The sequence below is a fragment of the Leopardus geoffroyi genome, chromosome B2, assembly GCF_018350155.1.
Source record: "Leopardus geoffroyi isolate Oge1 chromosome B2, O.geoffroyi_Oge1_pat1.0, whole genome shotgun sequence".
Lineage (NCBI taxonomy): Eukaryota > Metazoa > Chordata > Mammalia > Carnivora > Felidae > Leopardus > Leopardus geoffroyi.
The window spans coordinates 59,250,084-59,272,972 of NC_059332.1; the positions used below are offsets into that span (position 1 = coordinate 59,250,084).

General features: G+C 32.7%; 1 protein-coding gene across 1 annotated transcript in view; it reads right to left on the minus strand.

Moving 5' to 3' along the window:
* The window catches only part of LOC123608564 (protein eyes shut homolog), a 373,016-nt gene that overhangs the window by 93,437 nt on the left and 256,690 nt on the right, over positions 1-22,889 (minus strand). The window lies entirely within an intron of this gene.

Consider the following 22,889-nt stretch of genomic DNA (forward strand, 5'->3'; position numbering starts at 1 on the left):
ATATCTCCTAAACAAATTTGTTCCTGAGGTATATGGTAAATATATGTGTAACTTTTTTGTGTGTGAAAGTTTGTAAGGACTACTATTAATCCTTTCCATATTTGCTAGGTCTATATAGGTTTTCTATTTCTTCTTGATACAATTTTAGTAATGTGTCTCTAGAATTTGTCTATTTATGTTAAGTAGTCTAATTCGTTGGTATTATGGTGTTCATAGTGTTTCTTTATAATTTTTTTATTTCGAATGTCATTAATAATGTCCTCAACTCAAACACTTCGTTTTATTGATTTGTGCTTTCTCTTATTTTTTTCTTATTCACTCCAACTGAAGATATATTCATTTTGTTTTTCACAAATATCAGTGTTTAGTTTCACTGATTTTTCTCTCATGTTTTAGTGATTTTTGCTCTAATCTTACTGTTCCCTTTCTTTTGTGTACTTCTGGTCCAGTTTGTCTTCTTTCTCTGTTTTTTTTTTTTAAGGTAGAAACTGAGAATATTGATTTGAGACATTTTTCTTTTTTAACGTAGAAATTTAGAACTATAAATTCCCCTATCAGCATTGTTTTAGCTATATTTAATAAATTTTGATACAGTGTGTGTGTGTGCATGTGTAATTTCTTCTTTGACTAGGTTACTTTAGAAATTTGTTCAATATCCAAATATTTGCAAATTTCCCAACAGTTTCTGTTGCTCATTTCTAAGTTAATTCTGTTAAGATTGGTAAGCATATATTGCCTGAATTTTATTTTTCCCCACTTAGTTATTTTAATGAGTACAAATCAGGGGGTTTTAAAAAATTTATTTCTAATGTTGTGCAACCATCACCACTATATAATTCCAGAATATTTCCATCACCCCACAAACAACCCTATGACTATTAATAACCTTCAGTTGCCCTTTCCTCAATGTCTTTGCACCCACTAATCTAATTTTTGTTTCTATGGATTTTAAATTCTGAATTTAAATCTATGAATTTAAAATTCATAAAATTATGCATGTTAATTCTTTCAAAATTATTGAAACTTATTTTATGGGTATCTTCATTTGATTATATATCGTCTACCAGCACCAGAGGTGAGCAAGTGCATGTTTGGTACTTGATGCAATAACAGAATGAGTGCCTCCTTGAAGTCTGTGCCCTGGGCAAGTCACTTGCCTCCCTCTTGTCCCCACACTGATAAAATCATGTGAATAGAATTAATAAAGTGATGCTATTAAGGGCCAAGCCTCGGAGTTCCGCTGTAGTTTTTGTAAGACCTGGATCACTAGGCGTTTTACTGCAGAGTTGAGAAGGTTTTGTGAGATTGTATTCAATAGGTTTTCATTAGGCACAACATTGTGGCAATAAAAAGTAACTGCAGTAGTGGCCTGACAATTCTTGCCTTATTTGTTAATTCCTAGATTTCAATAACATAACTTACTCTTTCCTTCTTGTTCGCTTGAACAGGGCTTTGGGCAATCCACACATGTTAGAGATGAATGGGAAAATATCTGACATTCTGCTAAAAAAGGCAAATTGACCTCCAGAAATTATCTACAGAACGTTTTAAAAAGTATTTGTATTCCAAGTTCATAAACTTTGTTAACCAATTCTCTGTATATGTCAAAGCTAACAAGTATGTAACATTTTCATTAGAAATAAAGTCTTTACATCAAACCCATTCATTGTTTTGTGAAGAGGAACATCAAGAAGCATTTAGTATGAAAAATTAGCAACAGTATACAAGACCAAAAAACCCACTTAGATGATATGCTTAGATGATATGAGGTTTGGATTGTGTGTTAAATTTTAAAAACAGCAACATAAAGGCAGTATAAAATGTTGAATGACCACACCACTGACATTATTATATTAAAATAAAGCAACCTCAGGGTGCCTGGGTGGTTCATTCGGTTAAGCATCCGACTTCAGCTCAGGTCATGATCTCATGGTCCGAGAGTTCAAGCCCCGCATCAGGCTCTGGGCTGAGGCTCAAAGCCTGTGCTCAGAGCCTGGAGCCTGCTTCAGATTCTGTGTCTCCCTCTCTCTCTGACCCTACCCCGTTTATGCTCTGTCTCTCTCTGTCTCAAAAATAAACATTAAAAATAAATAAATAAATAAATAAATAAATAAATAAATAAATAAAATAAAGCAACCTCTAATCTCAGGAAATCAGTACATGAATAATTATTTTGATCAAAAAAAGAAATGAATGTGTATTTCTCAATGTTGTTAACATCACATTATTCTACTCCATAATTAAAAATAGGGAATAATATTTAATTATATTTAAGACATAGATGTTAGCATCATGGTAGGATATTTTATGAATGGTACTACATTATATGATTGTAATTCTTGGTATTTCCATTGCACATACATGTGTATTTTTTTTTATAAATTCCTTAAAACAAATTTTGGATTTATAAAGGGCCATAATTATCCAGTGTAGATTTTAATTTTCTTTTAAGTTAAACTAATTTTTCTAGGGGTTAAGCAACTTTGCACACATCACATAATTAGTTAATTAATGACAAATTAATAATAAAATTTTGTGCATTCCAACTAATCCTATTATAATTCTATGTTCTTTCACCACACTAGATTAGTTAAAAAAAAAAAAAAGTAGAAGATTCAAATACCAATTGATTTTTACCATTAATCTAATAGTGAAACTCTAGTACAACATTAAGTTGTCCAACATTATATGTGGAATACAAAAAAGACACAAAAATAATTATTTACTTGGCTTCTTCTACAAACAAAATTATTCAATCTAAACATGAATCTTTTGTCATTTATGCAGTTTTCCAATCTTTTACATATGTTTTCATCCTTTTAACAGGGAATTTCTAGATAAAAAATAATTTTGGTGAATTCCAGTTTATTTATTTATACTTTTTTTATGGATTGTGATTTTAGCACCATGTCTAAGAGCTCTCCTTCAGTCATTATATTCCAAATGTTTTCTTCTATAAAATTGTTATCAAAACTCTAGAGTTTAGTTTTGTAATAATGTCATAGCATATGACATAGCATATAGAAAGTAATTTGTTAAGAATATAAGAAATATATTGCATGGGTAATTAAAAAACATTTATAAAGAATAATAAATTATGTGTGATTGTAGTTACTATATCATTGTTATTGTTCTATTAATGGATATGTGGTTTCTTCCAAGGTATTAAAATTGCAGACCAAACTGTGATTTCCTAAACATTAATTGAATTGTGTTTATGAAGCTCGACAGGTAGTATTATTCAAGAAAGAATGGCAAGATTAAGAGAAATTTACTCTTTAGTGTGACCTGATATACTGGGCTTAATGGAAGTTTTGTGCAAAGTAGATCATGAGTAAGTGAGATGATTTCTCAGAAAAGAATGGATGTTGGAATTGTCATTCATCACAGAAGATTAGCACTGCTAAAGAGAATTGAAGATTCATAAAGATGAAAAGAGGTTCTTCTCTTGGCCTCAGAAACTTAAGGCCTAGGACTCTAATAAAGGAGATATATTAGGGCACTCTTGTTGAGGAGGAATATAAGTGGTCCACTAACACTAGGTCCTAACCTCAGGGTCAACTGGGTCTTTGTATGAGCTAGTCTAAATGTTCTCCATGATGTGAATTCAGAGGTCAACTCATCTAATGTCTAAGTAAAAATTTCCTGACTTAACTCCTTTTTATTATTATTTTTATTTATTATTTATTATTTATTTATTATTTTATTTATTATTTATTATTAATGCCATATTGTGCAGTGATAGTGTGGATTTAGCATTGTTATAGGAAATTAAAAAGAGATTTTTGTACAAACTTGATACAAAGTAGCATGGGTTAGTGGCAAAGAATCATAGTGGCCTGAAATGATCCACCAAATAGTAAAGAAGGAGCCAGCAACCAGGTAAGCTGATATCTCATGGTGACAACCATATTGGTTTTTGGAACACTGTGGCAGAGACAGTAAAGCTTCCAGTTATGCAAAAGACTACCTGAACTTCATAGACACCCATATATGTTCTAGCCAATGTTTCCTTTTTAAAAATTCTGGGTGTCTAGACCAAGTCAAAGTCTTTAAGTACTAATATATATTCTTCTGTCTCTCACTTTTCTTGCACTCACCACGTGAAAGTCACATGTTCTAATGGTATATCTGGATTTCTGAGTTGCTACTTGGAAAAGGTCTGCCCTGCAGAGGCACCAGACATGCAATGGCCTTCATGTGAATAAGAAAAACATTGATCTAAGATGTATTAGCTAATTCAACATAACTCAGCCTAATATGACCATTACAAAACATTTTACCAAATTGGGTTCTGCCACAACAAGAACTTAAAATTTATGGTATAAATTTTAATTTATGAGCGGAGAGCAGTGAAGAAATGTGAAAGTCTGAAAATATAACAATCACCATTATAAGATATCACCTAATATAGCTTAAAAGGAACTTGAATGCATACTTATTCAACGGCTATAACAGAGGAGGTTGGAAAATAACAAAATTAGGGGCACTTGGTGACTCAGTCAGTTAAGCATCTGACTTCGGCTCAGGTCATGATTTCATGGTTTGTGGGTTCGAGCCCTGCGTCGGGCTCTGTGCTGAGAGTTCAGAGCCTGGAGCCTGCATCGGATTCTGTGTCTCCCTTTCTCTCTGCCCACCCTGTTTGTGCTCTGTCTCTCCCTCTCTCTCAAAAATAAACAAACATTATTTTTTTTAAGAAAATAACAAAATTAGTAGAATGTTTCAGTTGCTATTTACTGGTTTTGGAAAAAATACATAAAATAGATGTACTAGGGAATATTTGCAAACACAAATGTGAGAATGTATGTATGAGAAATATTAGGGACCAATATGAAGAATGAAAATGAAGTATGGTTATTTATGGGTATGGATTTGGTGTGGCTTAGAATATGGGTTGTTTCTATTTCTTCATTTTATTAAAGTGTTTATGTAAGTCACTATGTGAAAATAAACCACATTATATCAAAATACAGGGCATAAAAAAAACTTTGTTCAATGTAAAAACAATTATTGAAGGGTAAATGCATAGGTAGGTGACATACCTTTCCATTTTAGACTTATTAAAACGCTAAGGCACATGTTCACTGCAAGCTGAATTTGCATACAAAGCTACATTTTGTTTTGTTATGTTTTATATGAGCAGCTACATAAAGCACAAGTAAATCATGCAAAAACTTTAGGGAAGCATAATAGAATATATCTAAAAAAACATAGCCTATTTGGTAGGAACAATTCAGGAACCTGAATTTAAAAATAAGCACTTAAATAGCTCAAAAAATGTTATCATTGAGAAAGGAAATAATTTAAAGTTAACATCAATAGTTCAGATTCTAAGAGTTTTTAAAAAAAAATTTTTTAATGTTTATTTATTTTTGAGAGACAGAAAAAGACGGAGTGTGAGCAGGGGAGGGGCAGAGAGAGAGAGAAAGACACAGAATTTTAAGAGGTTCCAGGCCCTGAGCTGTCAGCACAGAGCCCAATGCAGGGCTTGAAATCACAAGCCATGAGATCATGACCTGAGCTGAAGTCAGACACTTAACTGACTGAGCCACCCAGGCGCCCCAGATTCTTCAAAGTTCTTAAAAAATAAAATAGGTTTGTTAGTTTCATTTCAATAAAGTTTAAAATATAAAAATTACAATTCATTTCTAATGAAAAATAAACATACATGAAAATGCAAGCTGCAGACAACAAAGTGGCATTTTTTGCCCAATTAACCTGAAATACTTTCTCTTTTTTCAAAGTGTGGGGCAGAAACAACAAATGCTTTCATTGTGACTGATATGCATTTGGCATCTAATATATCAAAGTGTTTTTTAGCTCATCATATAGATTTCTTTTTAATTTACCATTCTTTAAAATAAAAAAAAATGTTCACATATTTTGTATTTATTCTGCATTAAAGAATATTAAATATCTGCTACGAAAGGTTATTTTTCTCTTTTGAACATGCATCTTGCAACAGAATATTGGAGTAACAGTGAGGGAGAGAGATAAAAATTTCCTGATCATATCAACTGACATATTCCTATCAGTCAATTGATGTATATATCTATGTATTGTGCGCAGGTATGATGTTATCTTTCTATCCTTCCCATTTAGGTACTCAAAAATACAATCATTTATTATAAGTGTTAAGAAAATTAGTGTACATGGGTGCCTGGGTGGCTCAGTTGGCTAAGCATCCGACTTTGGCTCAGGTCATTATCTCATGGTTTGTGGGTTCGAGCACCACATCGGCTCTGCACTGACAGCCTGCTTCAGATTCCATGTCTCCCTCTCTCTCTGCCCCTCCCCCACTCGTGCTCTGTCTCTCTCTCTCTCTCTCTCTCTTTCTCAAAAATAAATAAACATTAAAAAAAGAAATAAAGAAAATGAGTGCACAGAAAGCAGTAGTTCCTTTGTTTGGAATTAAAATTAGAATTTTTCTAGCAGAGAATAAATTTACCTGTATATTATTAATTTTAAAATGGCGATGAGGCTGTAATGAGTTGAAAGTGTTTGGTCACAACTATTCAAGAAGTGCTTGAGAAAGAGCATTACCATGTTGGAGTATTTATGTAAAGGAAAAGCAGGGAAATGAAGAAATTGGGTTATATTTGGATCACTAGGTCACTTATCCTAAATCTTTACAACATTTGAATATATCTCATGATTATGTGTGATATTGTTGGATCTCTTAAAACCAACTATGGTGGGATACATACTATCAAAATTAAGTAATTTCCTTTACTTATATTGATTATACAGGTAGACTCCAACGTCCTCACTTGAGGCTTGAACAACATGCAGTCACAACTAAAAATATATCATTGTAGGGTGCCTGAATGGCTCAGTCAGTTAATTGTCCAACTCTTGGTTTCAGCTCAGGTCATGATCTCAGTTTTGTGGGTTCGAGCCCTACATCATGCTCTGTACTGACATCTTGAAGCCTGCTTGGGATTCTCTCCCTCCCTCTCTGCCCCTCCTCCACTCTCACTGTCTCTGTCTCTCTCAAAATAAACAAATAAACTTAAAGAAAAATGTACCATTTTAACTACTGGTGATTTTGTTTACTTTTTCTCTTGAACCTAACATCTTCTCAGACTTTTTGTTTGTTTGTATGTTTGTCTTGCTGATATATATCCTCAATAATCTTTTCATGTTATTTGGGTAGGTCACAATGTTTCTGATTTTTAGCATGCCTAGGATGTTATTTGCTTGGCCTTCATGCTTGAACACAAGTTCATCTGTGTATAAAATTAAATGATGAACGTAAATTGGGTTTAGAGCTCAGTAGATAAGAAAGATGTAGCTTATTTTTTTTTTTAACTCTGCCTTTTTGTGCAGCTCATAAAGAAGTTTGATGCTAATCTGATTATTTTTGTAAATTCCCTGTTGTTTTGTTATTTTTTAGGGTTGGGTTATTGGTTGAGCCCTTCTTGAATTTCTTAGGAATTTTAACATTTTCACCAACATGTGTTTTAGAGTGTCTTTATTTTTCCTACTTAATACTGTCTTGACCATTTCAATCTACTCGTCTTTCTTCAGATTCCTTCTTTTTTTTCATTTTACTCTTTTATTTACTATTTTTATATTTTATTAATTTCTCCCCTCTTTGATTTTGTTGCTTCCTTCTGGAATTTCTATTATATAAAGCCTGGCATATCTATAGCCATCTTCTATGATGCACGTTTCCTCTTGTTTTTTTTTTCCATGTTTTATTGTTTGCTTTCTGCTTTGGAAGAAGCCCTCAACTATATCTTTAAACACAAACACTAATTATTATACATGCTCTTTTTTAGGCCTGCGATTTTTAAATTAGTGATCATGGATTTAGTTTTTAAGAAACCTGAAATTATTAATAATTGTCAAAGTATCCTTTTGGATGCTCCCAAAAATACTTATTTTTTCCCTTAATTAGTACAGCTTTGTCAATAATTTATCACCTCCATTCAAATATAAGCTCCAGTCAGGTAGGTAATTTTGTCTACTAACTGACTTTACAAGCAAATAAAATAGTCCTTATCTTTGTCGAATTTATAACTTCTCCTCTAAATGTTAGTGAATGTAGACTCTTGTATAGGATTTCAGTGTTCTGATCGTAAGGGAGGTTTACGATGGGCAGCTAGGTGGAAATACTGACACCTGATCTTCCCAGGATGAGATTACCTCACGTCTTTTAGCAGCCTTAAATTCCATAAATCTCTGATTATCATTACCATTATCTGTGCTTACTTTAGGATTTTTCCTTTGTTAGAATGCTCATTTCTGAGAGCTATTCCTTTTTTTAACTGTCTTTTTTCTCATCTAAGTCCACTTTACAGAAGATTAGCCCATCTCTGTATTTTCTTTGATTTTCTATCTAGCTTCCTCGTCTGCACTAAGATCTTTTCTAAAGTAGTTATCCCAATTCTTCCTACTGGAGTTTTTAAATTAATGTTCCTGAAGATTGCCTAGTGACCCATTCTTACAAGTTTGACTCTAAGCTTGGAATCTCTCCAAGATTTCAAAATAGGAAGAACTGCTTTCGACTGCCAAAGTATTTTATAGTGAAATGCTTCAAGCCATGTTTTTTTCTGTCTTGGTTTTTTAACCTATATAATACAATTGCCTTACAATTTTCCCAGAATTCCTGAAAGTAAGTTTGATAATGGTCCGCAATGTATTCCCCAGCAATGCCATGGTTGTTGATTTTAATGGAATGTTAATGGAAAGGGATATAAACATACATACTTAGACTCCCAAATTAATCAAGCTTTCAGACTTTTCTCACTTAAAATATTATTTCCCACAGATACGAAGTAAAACACTACTCTGATCCAGTAATTTAGATTAATGTTATGTTTACCAATATTTACTTTGTATCAATATAGTAACACAGAAACAGATTTTGATTGCATGAAGTCATGAGTTTACACAGAAATAGAGTAGATGTAAAAGATAAGTGAATAAATACATAATATGTTTAATGGTGGTAAATGGTGATATTGGCGATAAATGGAGAAAAAAGTTGCAGTGTATTTCAAACAAGGAGTTCTGGAGGGTAAGACTACTTTGTACAGGGTGGTCAAGGAAAACCTCAATAATGAGGGGAATAACTGAGACCTGTAGAGAGAAAGAAATGAGTCTTACAGCTATCTTGCAAAAGAGTAATTTCAACACCCAACTCCCCTCACCTTGATGTATTTTTCATTTTTTTAAAGTACATAATACCTTCTAAAATAATATATATTACAAGGATTAGTTATATTTATGATTTATTGTCTTCATTCAAACTAAGGTCCACACAGGTAGCTAATTTTGTCTGTTTTGTTAAATGACCTTTCATAAGCAAATAGAACGCAGTTGCCCCACAAGACTTCCCATAAATATTTGTTGAATGAATGCATGAATGAATAAATGAACAAAGAACACTTAGGCAGAGACAACAGCAAGTGTGAAGACTCTGAGTTGAGAGTATGCTACGCTGTTCAAAAGCAGAAAGAAAGCTAAAGGACTGATCAACAAGGGGATACAAAAGGAGATAAGTTACGAGAAAGAAGGTCAGAAGGAGGGTGAAATGAGCTATTTCAGAAACTTAGGCTTTTGTCCCTTTTATGTTAAATTTTATGGAAAGACAATGGAGCATTTTGGGCTGAGGTTTGGCATAATCTCACATTTTTAAAAGATTGCTTGAAAGTAGATTGTTGATGGCCAAGAAGAAAAATGGAGAGAAGAGACCAGGTTTTAGACTACTGCAATATTCCAGACATAGAATTATGGGACTTGGAATAAGATGCTAATGAAGAAGGTGAGGAGGATCAGATTCTAAATACACACTGGAGATAAAGACTGCTAGATTTGCTGATGGATTTAAAAGAGAAAGAAAAGATAAGGATAACTCAATGTTTTTTTTTGTTGTGTCTTTTTGTTTTTTTGTTTTATTTTTTGTTTGTTTGTTTTTGATGTGAGCAACCAGAAAATGAGGTAGTCAGTTGGTTGGCTGACTGATTTTTTTCTGAGATGAGAAAACAGGACTTAGGAGAAGAAATTGGAATTCAGTTTTAAGCATGTTGATTTTGAGGTATCTATTACACTTACAAATGAAGATGCCTTATAGGCAGTTAATCATAGTGATATGGACTTTGGGAATGAAGTCTAAACTGAAGATTTAAGTTGAGATTCTCTATCATATAAATAATACTCAAATCCGAGGGACTGGATGCGATCACTGAGGGAATAAATGTGGATACACAAGAGAGCTTTGAAGTTTAATTCTTTGGTGCATGTCAATATACAGTAGAAATTATAGAGATAGAAGAGCATTCTGAAAAGGGATTTAGAAGGAACAACCAAAGAGTAAGGAAGCGGTTGATAAACAAGAGTGTATGTAGTATGTAAGAAGTTGAGTGAAAAAAAATTTCAGAAAAAGAAAGTATGTCAAATGCTGCTAAGGCTAAGGTAAGATGAAGGATTAGATTGAATTAGTTAACAATTAGGTTTAGCAAAGGTGATTTAAACTGCCATTGATAGAGATGTTTTTGTGGAGTGGTGGGGAGAAACATTTACTTACATGGGTTCAAGAGAGAATAAGGATGTATATAACTCCTGGGTGTTGAAAGTGGAGTAGTCTTACATTAAAATAAATAAATAATAAATAAATAATGAATGAATGAATGAATGAATGAATGAATGCATAAATAAATATATAAATAAAAAAATAAAAATAAGGGGCATCTGGTTGGCTCAGTCGGTTAATCTTCTAACTTTGGCTCAGGTCATGATTTCATGGTTGGTGTGTTTGGGCCCCACATCAGGTTCTGCACTGATAGCTCAGAGCCTGGAGAGTGCTTTGGATTCTGTGTCTCCCTCTCTCTGCCCTTTCCCCACTTGCTCTCTCTCTCTCTCTGTCTCTCTCTCAAATAAAATAAACATTAAAAAAAAATCAAAGTGGAGTAGTCTCTGACCCAGTAGTATCCAGAATTTCATCTGAAATCTCATTAGAAATGCAGAATATCAGACTCCATTCCAGAGCTATTGAAAGAATATCTGATTTTAACAAAATCACCAAATGATTAATATCTAAACCAAAATTTATGAAATACTTGTCTAAATATCTCTTAAGTTTTATTTCATGAAAAACAGTAACATGAAGTAGAAACTAAGGAGCTCTTTGGAGTTTGTGGAGCATGTTTGTGAAAAGATGGGTTGAACTGTTTAGGGAGGGATGTTTGAGAATCGAGACAAGAAAGAGGGTGGTTTCTGAACTAATGTATTTGAGTAGGGTAGACAGAAATATGGGATTCTGTCAACAGGAAGAGGGATTAGCTGTGGTGGAAGGCACCAATATATAAGAAGAGAGACTGAGTTAGATAGGTAAAGAATTAAGTTGATAGGAGGTGTGCATGCAGAGCCTCAAGGTCTTTTTCTGATTGATTTTAATATTTGTTGAAATGTGAAAGGATGATATCAATGGAGTATAATGAAAGGGGAGGAGGTTTGAGGAGAAAAGATCAGTATGAAATGGTTGTCATGAATATTGACAAAATGCAATATTAAAATCCAAGTATCAGTGATTATTGTTTTTATATCCAAAAATAAATAAAAGTAACACAACCATTTACACATGGGCCATATACTTTAAACTAAAATTCTTAAGCAGAAAATCTCTTAAATTAGCTAAGTAACTTTTATTTTAATGGAAATCATAATGGGTTTCTATACAACAAACTAACTCTGCTATCCTAAGAGGGTGCATGCGTCCATAAAAAACAAAACAAAACAAAGCAAAAAAAAAAAAAAAAACACAAAAACAATGAATGGAAGATCATCAATGTTTTATTATGACTTCAGTAAGTTCTTTGGGTCAATCCTTTAATGAAGTGTCAAAAATTTCCAAAGCAATTCTGTGTAAAATAATGTAGTAAGCTAGTTGGATATTTTATTCATGTGAATTCATTTCAGTGTACTTTCATGTAAAAATGAAGCTATTGTACTTGAAGGATAGGCCACACAAAGGCATCACCCAATGGAAGAGTAATTTGCTTTTCATTCTTATGGGAAGAGAAAGAAATGGTTGCTAGAAACACTTTTCAAGGACTAGAAAAGTGAAATAAGCAGCAAAATAAGCAGCACATGAAAGCAAATGAGAACAAATAGCTATCTTGTTGACCCATGTTTGATTATAGTTTTAAGACTTTGTTAAGATGAATAATTGATTCAAAATAAGAAAGAATATTTAATGCAAATACTTAACATTCATCTATGCTAAAACTAATTGTATGAAAGTTTTATATTTGAGTATTTCTGATAGATAAAAAATACTTTTAGGGTATTCATTTTATGCACACCTCAACAAACATCATTTGAGTACTCTTACTCTCATGTTATTAATTCAGTTTCAATTATGCATGGTAAGATATTTTAACAGTTAAAAATACCAACTTTGTTAACTTCCTAATGTGTGGCTCTCACTGCTCTGCTCTTCCAGTCATATCAGCAGGGTTGAGCCTACAAACTATTACAAAGATCTGAATACCTAAAATTTTCCTTTACAGCAAAGATCTGCAGTGTTTTTTTTTTCTATAAAGAGCTAGATAGTAATTATTTTACAACTTGTGGGCCATAGGGTCTCTTGAACTCTAGTATTGTATCATAAAAGCAGCTGTAGACTATATGTAGATGCAGGAGAGTGACTATTTTTTGCTTTTAAGTTTGAATAAATAGTTTTTAAAGCACTTTATTAGTATTAACCTAGCAATTTTGTGAAATAGACATTGTCATTAACCCATTTTTATAGAATAGATGTTTGTGTCTCCCCCAAATTTATATGTTGAAACCCTACACCTCATGTGATTGTATTAGGAGGTAGGGCCTTTCGGACGTAATTTAAATATAGGATTAAATAACATTAGAAGGGTAGAACCCTTATGAATGGGATTAATATCCTTATAAAAGTCACAAGGAAGCTTTTTTCACTCTCTGCTCTCAACTATGTGGGGATAAGACGTCAGCAGTCTGTATCCTGGAAGAGGGCCTTAACTGGAATTTAACTACAGTGATACCCTGATCTTGGACTTCCAGTCTGCAGAACTGTTATAAATGAATTTTTATTGTGTGTAAGCCACCCAATCAGTGATATTTTTGTGATAGCACCCTGACTTGACTGAAATGGTCATTGTGGGTAAGATATTTAGGCACATGAAAGCTATAGCTCAATGCATACATCATTCTTACATCATTAATAAGAAACTTTGAGGAATGTCTGCAAGAAACACAAAATGCAAAACTGCATTTAGAGTAGTACCCAAAGTCTTGTGAATCATGCTTAGGATGAAAAAAATAAAAGGCACATAGAAACAAACAGATCTGGCCCCTAAAATAAATCCATTCACATCCTCAAACTTGAAGCAGCAGGAGGCTGAAATCAAGAAGGCTCTTAGATCACTGAGCTGGAGTATGAGCAAGTGTGGTGAAATCCAAATTTAATTTTAGTCACGCATTGACAAAAAGATCATAAGTCACATATCCCAATGTGCAATTTTAGCTCAGGATACATGAGACTATGTACTATTCATCTTCCAAAGTTTTCATCTAATAAATATAAATTTTTCCAGTAGAGAAAACTGCATTTCCAATTGGAGAACTACTTTTGAGCAACAGCAACAATTGATATTAACAAAAAAAAAAATGGAAAGATCTGCTATTAATACTAAAATTATCTGTCTCAAGGTTACAATTACTGTATCTCCAATTAAGTAGGTGAGTAAAGCCTCTATAAATCTAATTTCATTTTCACGTTTAATCAAAGCCTTAAAGATTAGAACAGGGATCTACCCAATCTCTGGCCGAAAGTACTTCAATATCCAACACCAGATAAACAGACGTTTCTCAGTGAAAGTGAAAAAAAAAATTCATATGACACATATGAAAAGAGTTGGTACCTCAAAAGAGGAGTTAAAAAACACAGAACCCACCCTTCTCTGGAGCAGAGATGCTGCTAGAAGGAACATAGCATCGAGATGTATAATTCATGGACTGATAAAACATAAGATGTGTTTTGTAAAGAGAAAAAAAGTCAATCTTTTGATAATTCTAACCAAGGGGATTAAAATATAATAAAATAGTTAATTATTCTATGCTAATAATTACTGAAAACTAAATAACATATACTTAAGTTAACAGAGATAAATACAAAATGATTAATATATCAATATTTCCATTTAGAAAGTGAAAACCAAGTAAGAGAATGGGACAAAATATGTTTCACACCCGTAACCAGCAAATAGGGCCTATTATGAATTCCTAACAAATCAAGAAAAATTATATCAGTATATATAATGTATATGTATATGCCTATGTTATAAGTGTGTACATTTTACACAAACACCTGCCATATGTATATTGCAAGAGACTTAAATAGACCTTTCACAAAGGAAGATAATAAATGCCCATTAAAATTCAAAGTTTTCAATATTATTAGTGTGTGTATATATATATATACACATATGTGTATATATAATATGTATATTATATATATGTATATATATATATATATAAATTAAACCAAAATGAAATGCTGTTACATACTTGCCAGAGTGAATGTGAAAAAAAGTAGGTGAACACAGAGTGATGTGTGATGATGATATATATATTATATATAATACATATATTATATGTATATATATGTATTATATATAATATATATCCTTACAAAGAACAAACAAGAGACAAGTGCAGGAAAGCTTATAGTAGCATCATTCATATTTGCCTCAAATTGAAAACTGACTAAATGATGTCCATCATTAGAAGGGAAATATAATTTTGATATATTCATACAATCAAACAGTACACAGCTATGTGTTTAGCTAAGGTTAAACTCTCCCAGATATCTGTACATTGATTTTATATCCTCCACTTTGCTGAATTCATGTATAAATCCTAGCAATTTTTTGGTGGGGTCTTTTAGGACTTCTTTCTATATCATACAAAAAAATAAATTCATAATGGATTAAAGACTTAAATGTGAGACAGGAAACCATCAAAATCCTAGAGGAGAACACAGGCAGTAACCTTTACGACACTGCAGTAGAAACTTCTTACTGGACATGTCTCCAGAGCAAGGGAAACAAAAGAAAAAGTGAACTATTTGGAGCTTATCAAAATAAAAAGCTTCTGGACAGAAAAAAAAAAAAATCAACAAAACTAAAAGACAGCCTATGGAATGGAAGAATATATTTTCAAATCACATATCTAATAAAAGGTTAGTATCCAAACTCTATAAAGAACTTATCAGACTCAAGACCCAAAAAACAAATAATCCGTTTAAGAAATGGACAGAGGGCATAAACACACCTTTTTCCAAAGAAGGCATCCAGATGGTCAACAGACACATGGGAAGATGCTCAACATCGATCATCATCAGGGAAATACAAATCAAAACCACAATGAAATACCACCTCACACCTGTCAGAATGGCTAAAATTAACAACACAGGAAGCAATGGATATTGGGGAAGATGAAGAGAAAAGGGAAAACTTACACTGTTGCTGGGAAGGCAAACTGGTGCAGTCACTGTGGAGAACAGTATTGAGCTTTCTCACAAAGTTAAAAATAGAACTACCCTATGACCGAGCAATTACACTACTAGACATTTACCCAAATGATACAAAAATACATATTTGAAGGGGCACATGCACCCTGATGTGTATAGCAACATTATCAACAATAGTCAAATTATGGAAAGAGCGCAAATGTCCATTGACTGATAAATGGATAAAGACGAAGTAGTGTATATATACACAATGGAATATCACTCAGCCATCAAAGAGAATAACATCTTGGCATTTGCAATGATGTGAATGGGACCAGTGTATTATGCTAAATGAAATAAGTCAGTTAGAGAAAGGAAATACAATATGATTTCACTCATATGTGAAATTTAAGAAACAAAGGAGATGAACATAGGGGAAGAGAAAGAAAAAGAGAGGGAAGCCAACCATGAGACTCTTCACTATAGAGAACAACTGAAGGTCTGAAGGTTGCTTGAAGGGAGGTGGGTGAGGGAATGTGCTAAGCGGGTGATAGGTATTAAGGAGAGCACTTCTTGTGATGAGCACTGGATGTTATATGTAAGTGATGAACCATTAAATTCTACTCCTGAAACCAATATTATATTATATGTTAATAACTAGAATTTGAAATAATTTTAAAAAATTCTCACAAATATAACATGAATAAAAAAGTCTAAACATAATAGAGAACATACTATAAAATTTCATTCATATGAAAATCAAATGAAGGAAAACAAAACTAAAATGTAAAAATTCAGGACAATCTTTACTTAGGGAGTTGGGGGTAGGAGATAGTTATTTGGAAGGCATAAAAGGAGAGCTCCTAGGATACTAACAATATTTTATTTCTTTATATAGTAGGTATATGGAATTTTACTTTGCGAGAAACTTGTATTCAAAAAATTAAATGCAGTTTTAAAATACAGTTAAAGAAGTTAAAATGTAATAGTTACATTTAAAAAACAGTTAAAGCCATGAACAAAATCAAAGGGAAAATAACTGGTTTAAAAAATAACTTGTACTATATAGACAGGAAGATGTTCTTCCTTGTTTCTAGGAGTTGTTTTGTGTCATCGGTAATAAAATGTTAGCCAAGCTCAGAATCACGTGAGGGATGGTTAAAACAGATAGTTGGACCTTGTTTCCAAAGCTTGAGATTCAGTAGGTCTGCTTATGGTACCAAAAATTGTGGATTTTCATTTCCAACAAGTTCCCAGGTGATGCTGATGCTATTGATGCAGGACCACATGTTATAAACCACTGACTTTTGCTATTCTCTTCACAATATACTTTCCTCCACTGACTCAGTTACATTCATCCCAGCCCCAGCCAAGCCACATAATAGGAAGCATCCTTATCCTCCAACCACAATCACTACATTTAGAATGACACTATAAATACTTTCCTTAGAAACTTTACCTATATGTTTTCTCTCTTTGTCTAGGTTTCTAGTATCTTCACTTTGTGGCATTGCTTAGGGTTTATTTTATCACCTAGAATTTTTGTTTTATGTCTGTTGAATAAACAAATCCCATAGATTTCTAAATTTTCTACATAGTTTTAAGTTTGTTTATTTTTCCTTTAGGTTCATATGCTTCTTGTCTTTAGTTCCTATTTCAAAGCCAAATTTAAACCCAGATTTCTGAGGACCCCCTTCTATGTTCCTAATGTGTAACGACTTTAAAATGAAACTTGCATCCTGGTAGCTGTCAGTCAATGACTGCAAACGCTTTTCTGTATATGAAATTTTTACTTTTCTCTTTCCTGGTGGAGTGTATCATTCCTTTCACTAACTTACGAGAAAATTAACAATCCATTGCCCTCCTTTCATTATGCCCTCTCAGCAATTTTATTTCTATTCTTCTTCTCTTCTTTCCTGGTCTAACCCTGCTATTAAGACTTTTCTGATGGTCTGTGAGTTATCTTATTTTATCCATCCTAGTTTTACTTTTCACAAAAAAATACATTCAATAAATATATCTCCTATGTTCTTCACCCTCTGTTTTTAGAACCAATACTTCCCTTGCCATGTCCCTCTTCTTTCTGGGCCACCAAAACGTGTTTTCAATATACAAGATTAAGTAAGTTGTTGTTGGGGTGCCTGGGTGGCTCAGTTGGTTAAGTGCCAATTCTTGGTTTTGGCTCAGGTTATCATCTATGGTTTGTGGGATGGAGCCCCACACTGGGGTCTGCACTGCATCGGACTGCTTGGTATTCTCTTTTTCCCGTCTCTGCCCCTCCCCTGCTTGCAGTCTCTCTCTCATTCTCTCTCTCTCTAAATTAAGTAAACTTAAAAAATAAAGAAATAAGTGCTGTCAACTTCTTGTGCTTGAAAAATATTGTTTTCTGTATTTAATAAAAAGTCTCTGTTTAACATTTCATCAAATCCATCTCTTTTTCAAGACACAATTACATTTTTTAGAAGAGAAGTTTTGGGGACATATACCTTAAGTGTATGAATGCTTTGGAATTGTGTTTCATAAAAATATTCAAATACTATAGTATTCAGATGATGGGTTAAATATTAATTTGTGTGTACATAGGTAATAGATCTCTTACCTCTGTCTGAAGATGATAGAAATATTATATTTAAAATACTGTCATACCTTGAAGCTATTATTAATAAGGGACAGGAAAACTTTTTTGCCTTTCCAACTTTAAAGGCACATAAACTCTCTTACTGTACATTTTCTGCTCAAATGAAATTCATCGCAAGAAGGGAAAGCATAAATAAAGTTAGAGGTTGTTGTTCTTCTTTGAGGTCTCTATGTCTGAGAATATTATTTCAGATATTTATAACCAATAAAAATTGAATAACTAATGTGATTAAGGTGTAACTCAGTTGCAAGACTCTCCTTGACCAACTGCCATGGTCAGTTGCACAGCCTTTAGTTATATAAATGTATTTTAATTTTTTTTTTAACGTTTATTTTATTATTTATTTTTGGGACAGAGAGAGACAGAGCATGAACGGGGGAGGGGCAGAGAGAGAGGGAGACACAGAATCGGAAACAGGCTCCAGGCCCTGAGCCATCAGCCCAGAGCCCGACGCGGGGCTCGAACTCCCGGACCGCGAGATCGTGACCTGGCTGAAGTCGGACGCTTAACCGACTGCGCCACCCAGGCGCCCCTATAAATGTATTTTAATTACAAAGGTAATGTTGAAGACAGTGTAACTTATTCTTTCAAAAGAGTAGGAAAACACTTATTTTGTATATGAAAAATGACTGCAAAAGTTACATTTTAAGAACCCTGGATTACAAGGTTTATATATGTTCTCTGAAATCAGTCAGGACAACATACATAGTAACTTTTAAATAAACTTCATAAATGAACCTAAGTAAAACAGATAAATTTTCAAAATATGGTTTCTGGTTCCAAATTGTATCCTCTATAGATCTTTGTTTTATCTTTGGGGAGCACATTAAAATGATATCAGTAATTCACTCATGATTAAGGGATGCCAAAAATCAATAGAAGCATGAAAGCAAAGACACTAAGTAGGTAATTTAATTGTTTTTGTTTTTCTTTAATTTGGGGGAGATTTTTCTCCTTATAACAGATTAGCTTCACTATTAATCCAAATTCTTTAGAGGTACAAAAGATTTCTAAGGGTTTAAACCAAATTTTATTTGTTTTGATTTCTCCTCATGTGACTTTCCTTTTTCTGCAAGAATTTTGAACAATGAACAGAGGCTAAGAGACCTTTTACTTACCATACAATTCTGGAGTTGATGTGCAAATGTTTATAGTTGATGGGTAGTTACCATGTTTTTAGTGCTTTTTCAGTCTTCACTAAAGTCTGTTCATGGATATGTTTGGTCATCTTAACAGGTACTGGAGCACTTGGTGGTTTTACAACTATACATTTTTCTTCTAGAATATTGATGGCAGAGGTTTAAGATATTTTGCGGTTTTATTTACCCATAAAACTCAAATGCATGTAAACAAACTGGAGATTATAATACAGAAATTTATTAATAAATCAAATAGAAGTTTATTTTACTTTTATTATTATTATTTTAACTATTTTCTCTTTGCGTTAAAATAAATAGCTATTTCTGTGGCTGGTTATTAGATTAAATACAATAGTGACCTTGCATTTAGTGGCCATGCCGTATGGAAGTAAATAAATAGTTAAATGAATTATATTCTTTAAATATTAAAATAACATAGAAGAAATGAGATGGCCCTACTCTGGATCACAGACAACGTGGTAAAATGCCTTTTCGAAAGGAGGTTAATTCTCTTCACTCACATTCATTTGAGCACATTAACCTCCGCTTTTTATCTTTTTTTCCTTTTCTTTTTTCTTTTCTTCTTTAAGTAATAGATATCTTAATAGTCTGGAGTTGTTACCTCATTGTGGTTTGGTTTGCACTTCCCTAATGATTAATGATGTTGAACACTTTTTTGTGTACATATTATTCATTGTATATCTTTTTTTGGAAAAAAATGCTTATTTCAGTCCTCTGTTCATTTTTTATTGGAATGATTTGATTTTTGTGTTCTTGAGTTATACAAGGTCCTTTTATATTTTTAAACTATTAACCCCTTATCAAATATAGTGTTTGAAAATATTTTCTCCCTTTCCACCGGTTGTCTTTTCATTCTGCTAAATGTTTCCCTTGCCTTGCAAAAACTTTTCAGTTTAAGGCAATCCACTTGTTTATTTTTGCTCTGTTGTGTTTACTTTTTAAATCATCCTGTTTGTGTCTCTCTTTCAAATCTTATTTGAATAAAGATATAAATTGGATTGTCAGACTTTTTCTTTCACTGTATATTCTTATATAGAATTGTTTTATAATCCTATGCAAGAAATTTAGAATGTATAGTATAGTACAATAATTTTGTTTTAGGGGTTTAAACATAAGTTAATAACTTTGTATTATTTATATGTGTTGAAAATGTGACCGATTTTGTGATTTTAAATTTTATGGTGTTTTAATTATTAATGTTATTAATTTAGTAAAATATTTTGTTATTTTCTTCTAGGTTTAACAACTTGAATGTGTATATTATTTGTGTGTACGTGTTTGTGTGTGTATTTAAAAAAAATATCCAGAGTGAAGCACAATCTTCTACTATATTTTCTAGTAAGTGTTTTAAATTTTGACTTTTTTTTTAATTGGTGTAGGAATAACTCTTCTCCTAGTTGTGCCTTCAAAGTTAATCTTGATATCTGTGAGGGCATGTCAATCCAACGTTTTCTTTAGTATCATCACAGTCAGGATTTGGTTCACCAATCAAATTTTGCAGTCATCTTATCAAATTTCTTAGTAAACTCTTTTGGGATATTGATTGAAACTACACTGAAATTATGGATCAAATTGAAAATTAATTGACATAGATAGTATTCTTGTCCATGAACATGCTATTTCTCTTTTATGTTTGTGCATGTTTATTTAAAAAAATTAATGTTTATTCATTGTTTTGAGAGAGAGAGACAGAGTGTGAGTGGGGAGGGGCAGAGAGAGAGGGGAACACAGAATCCTAAGAAGGTTCCAGGCTCTGGGCTGTCAGCACTAAGCTCATAGTGGGGCTCGAACCTACAAACCACATGAACCCAGAAACTGTGCGAACCCACGAACTTTAAGATCATGATCTGAGCTGAAGTCAGAGGCTTAACCACCTAAGCCAACTAGGTGCCCTAGGCATATTTAAATATAAAATGTAGATATGCCTTATACAATCTCATGTTGGATTTGTTCAATAGTTAATATATATTTTTCTACATATTATAAAATACTTTTTTCAACGTTTATTTATTTTTGGGACAGAGAGAGACAGAGCATGAACGGGGGAGGGGCAGAGAGAGAGGGAGACACAGAATCAGAAACAGGCTCCAGGCTCTGAGCCATCAGCCCAGAGCCTGATGCGGGGCTCGAACTCACGGACCGCGAGATCGTGACCTGGCTGAAGTCGGACGCTTAACCGACTGCGCCACCCAGGCGCCCCTATAAAATACTTTTTAAAAACTGTTTTAATAACCCATCACTACTATATATAGACTATTATATATATTAATTTCCCTTTCTAAACTATCTTATAGATTAAATTATTTTATCAAATTTGCTCTTAGATTCATTTGCATTTTTATGTAAAAATATTCCTTTTTGAATCTCATATATTTCTTCTGGGATCTTTTCTTCTTGAGTATATACTTTGTAAGTTCTTACTTAAAGGAGGTATGATTGTTTTGGGTGTGTGTGTGTGTGTGTGTGTGTGTGTGTGTGTTTTCCTTCTCTGATAATCTCTGTCTTTGCTATTAACCTTTTTTGTGTGTGAAAAAGAGATTTCTGTGTGAATATATTTCTATGTAAATTAGCAATTTTCTCTCAGCATACTGTTGATCTTATTCCACAGTGTTCTAGCTTTCATTGTCACAGTTGAACTATCAGCTGTTCTTCTAATTTCTTTATAAATTTGCTGTTATTTCCAGCACCTATTTCCCTTATTTTTGAATTACTTCTTCTGGACTTGAAAAAGATAGTGGGATCTGGATCAGACTCGCATATATCCTAGCTGTGTCATTCATTTTTGTTCTTGGATAATTTTTTAATGGGAATAATAAATAAAAATAATATTAAATTTCCTCTATTAGGAGGAATATCACAGGTATTTCCATTTATCTGTCATTTATATACATAAGAATTCATATACATACCATGAGGGAGTTAAATAACTAGTAAGTAAAAATTCTTCTCTGATCTAGTTATTCTATTTATTTACTTTATTTACCTGTAAGGGAGGAATAGTAATGAAAAGCAATCATACTTTGTCTACATCCTTTCCTCTTTATACATCAGCATTATACTTTTCTTTTAGAAACACTGCTAAATGTATAATTAGGTCTCCTCAGCTATCTCTCCAAATTCTAGGTATTTGTTTTTAAGCGATATAGAATTTAAGAACTGGAATTTAAGAACTGAAATTCCATTAAACTAAGAATGGAAAATATATCAATGTTAAATTTAGTGAGAATTACTACAAAGCAAGAAAAAAGTATTTTAACTAGGCTTGTTGAGGTGATCATTTCATAATATATACATACATTAAGTCAATATGTTGTATACTTGAAACTAATACCATGTTGCATGTCAATTATATTTCAAAAAAAGGTATTAAACAAAGAAACAAACAAAAGTAGTTTAATTTTAGACGTTTTCTATGGACCTCTTAGTAGAGAAAATAAATAAGTAAGATTTTCCTTGTACAAATTTACATACTGATCCAGTGGCAAGATAAAGAATTGCTGACGGACTTGCCTAAATTCAGATATTTCCATAAATGCAATGCAATTAAAGAGTCCTATTTTTCCTCACTAGCATTTCCAATTTCCGGAAGATAGAAAGA